Below are 3,511 nucleotides of genomic sequence, written 5' to 3'. Positions count from 1 at the left end.
GTAAACTTTTCTACGAGATCAGGAATGAGACAAGGATTTCACTGTCACCACTTCTGACTAGCACTACACTTGCAAGTCAAGTACACAGGGCAGGGAGGCAAAAAATAAAAGTTATAAGAATTGTAAAGGAAGAAATAAAACTACCAGTACTTTGGGGTGGGGAGGGGTGTTGAATCATTTATCTTTTTTTTTTTTTTATTGAATGAAAGATTCTTTAAATTCTATAGTGCTTTACAATTTTCAAAAGTTTCACACACATAATTCATGTAATCCCATAATAACCCTTTTTCTCCCTACCCTTATATTGCCCCTCTCCCTTTCCCTCTCCCCACTGGTAACCACTAGCTTGTTCTCTATATCTGTGGGTCTGTTTCTTCTTTGTTTTATTCACTAGTTTGTTGTATTTTTTAGATTCCACATATAAGTGATATCATACAGTATTTGTCTTTCTCTGTCAGACTTATTTCATTTAGCATAATGCCCTCCAAGTCCAACCTTTGCTGCAAATAACAAAATTTCATTCCTTTTTATGACTGAGTAGTATTCCATTGTGTGTGTGTGTGTGTGTGTGTGTGTGTGTGTGTGTGTGTATATATATATATATATAGAGAGAGAGAGAGAGAGATATCTATATACATCACATCTTCTTTATCCATTCATCTGTTGATGGACATTTAGGTTGCTTCCATACTTTGGTAATTGTAAATAATGCTGCTGTGAACATTGGGAAAACTACTAATTTTTAGATGACATATGATACACAGACAAAATCCATAAAATATACAAAATATTAGACTAAATAAGTGAACTTAACAAGGTCACTGGATACAGGATCAGTATTAGAAATCAAATGTTCTTCAATATACTATCAATGTACAATTAGGGAAAGGAATTTTTTAAAAAACACCATTTATACACCTTAAGATTAGCAAATACCTACCTAGAAATAAATCTAACCAAAATAGTGCAAGAATAGTCAATACACAGAAAACCACAAAACATTACTGAGAAATACTTTAAAATACCTAAATTAACAGAGGGGTATACCATGTTCATGGATTGGAAGACTAGATATTGTAAAGGTGTTCATCCTCCACAAATCAATCTATAGATTCAATGCAGTCCCAATCCAAATCCTAGTGAGAATGTGTATGTGTGTGAGTTTGTGTGTGTAACTTGGCCAGTTGATTCTAAATTTACTCCTATGAAAAAATTAAATTAAATTTATACAGAAATGCAAAAGACCAAGAAACGCCAAGGCACTCTTGAAGAAGAGCAAAGCAAAAGAACTCCAGCACCAGATATGAAGACAGTGTGGTATTAGTGCAAGAATAGACCAGATAGAACAAAATACAGAGCCCCAAAACAGATCCACACAAATATGGCCACATGATTTTTTTTTTTTTTTTTTTTTTTTGCGGTACGCGGGCCTCTCACTGCTGTGGCCTCTCCCGTTGCGGAGCACAGGCTCCGGACGCGCAGGCTCAGCGGCCACGGCTCACGGGCCCAGCCGCTCCGTGGCCAGTGGGATCCTCCCAGACCGGGGCACGAACCCGTGTCCCCTGCATCGGCAGGCGGACTCCCAACCACTGCGCCACCAGGGAAGCCCCGCCACTTGATTTATGACACAGATGATACTGCTATGCTATACTGGGGAAAGAATGGTCTTTTCAAAATGGTGCTGGGTCAATTGGATATTCATTTGGAAAAAAAGTATCTTTTAAAAATTGAAATATAATGGACATACAGCATTATATTAGTTTCAGGTGTACAACATAATGATTCTACATTTGTATACATTGCAAAATGATCACCACAATAAGTCTAGTTATTATCTGGAAAAAAGATATCTTGATCCCTATTTCACGCCATACCAAAAATAAATTCAGGATAAGTTTAGTTCTAAATATAAAAGGTAAGAAAACTAGAAGAAAGCATAGAATATCTTCATGTCTTTGGGGTGGGCAAAGATTTCTTAAACAGGACACACAAAGTACTAACCATAATGGAAAAAACTTGAGAAATTATTCTCCACTAAAATTAAGAACTTCTATTTATCGCAAGTCACCATGAAGAAAGTGAAAAGGCAAACTACAGAGTTGGAGAGGATATCTGCAATGCAAAGGGCTTGTGTCCAGGGCTTGTCTTGCAGATCAATAGGAATAAGATGGACAAGCCAACAGAAAATCAGCAAGAGGCTTGAATAGCCACTTCACAAATAAGGCTTTGCAAATGGCCTGTAAACATATGGGAAGATGCTCAATATCATCAGTCACCAGTGAGATGCAGACACCATAAGGAGCTAAAAGGGAAAAGACCGACACTATTAAGTATTGGCAGGATGTGAAGCACGTAGCACTCTTGTACCCAGCTGGTGGGAGTAAGCTGGCACAGCCACTTTGGAAACCTTTATGGCAGCATCAACTAAAGCTGAACTTATCCAACCCCTATGGCCTAACAATTTCCCATCTGGGCATGTATCCAACAGAAAAGCATACATTATGCCCCAAAAGACAGGTGCAAGAGTGTTCACCACAGCACCATGGTCAGTAGCCACAAATTTTAAAAGCTGGATGCCCATCAGCAGTAGAATAGACAGATAAATGGTGATATGTTCACATGATGGTGTATTATACAGCAACTCAAAGGAGCAAACTACAACTACAAGAAACAACATGGAGGATCTCACAAGCTTAACGCCGAACAACAACAAAAAATGCCAGACACAGAAGAGCACATATTGTACGATGCTGTTGATAGAAAGTTCAAAACCAGGCAAAACTACTCTGTGGTGGTAGAAGTCAGGGTGGTGATTTTACCTTTAGGGAAAGCAGAGATTAGGGGGAGGCAAGAGGGGCTTTGGGGGAGGCTGGAATCAATCTATTTTTTTGAGCTGCATTCTGGTTACATATTGTGTTCATTTTTTGTTTTAGAAGTTTGATTTTTTGTTGATGTTGGCCGTGCCATATGCCATGTGGGATCTTTTATTTATTTATTTATTATGTTTTTTATTTGGCCGCACCGGGTCTTAGTTGCAGCACGCGCATCTTTGTTGTGGCATGTGGGGTCTTTAGTTGTGTCATGCGGACTCAGCTGCGGCATGCATGTGGGATCTAGTTCCCTGACCAGGGATCGAACCCGGGCCCCCTGCATTGGGAGCGCAGAGTCTTAACCACTGGACCACCAGGGAAGTCCCACATATTGTGTTCATTTTGTGAAAACCCATGCACTTTTCTGTCTGTATGTTACACTTCAATAAAACATTCACGTTTCAACAAAATTAAATGGTGGCCCAGAGAAACCTGTGAACTTGCTCAGGGTCACACAGCTCTTAGACCGGCAGTTAAAGTCCTAGGTTCTTACTCCTGCTTTGTTCCCCCCTCCATCTATGTGGAGTGGGAAGAAAACAAAACCACAGTTGCTGTTATAAAAGCTGACAGCAGAATTCCCCTGAGAGGAGTGTCTGCTTGGGAAATAACTTGCTGGGCTCTCTCTGGGCGTGAAAGGAAGA

General features: G+C 39.8%; 1 non-coding gene across 1 annotated transcript; it reads right to left on the bottom strand.

The window, feature by feature from the left end:
* Positions 1-3,117: 3,117 nt before the first annotated feature.
* Positions 3,118-3,190, bottom strand: TRNAG-CCC (transfer RNA glycine (anticodon CCC)). Its single transcript has one exon. It is a non-coding gene; the product is annotated as a tRNA-Gly (tRNA).
* Between the last annotated feature and the right edge of the window lie 321 nt (positions 3,191-3,511).

This window comes from Lipotes vexillifer, unplaced genomic scaffold, assembly GCF_000442215.2.
Source record: "Lipotes vexillifer unplaced genomic scaffold, Lipotes_vexillifer_v1.1 scaffold591, whole genome shotgun sequence".
Taxonomy (NCBI): Eukaryota; Metazoa; Chordata; class Mammalia; order Artiodactyla; family Lipotidae; genus Lipotes; species Lipotes vexillifer.
Note: the sequence above shows the minus strand (reverse complement) of the source record. Positions and strands in the feature narration are given on the sequence as shown.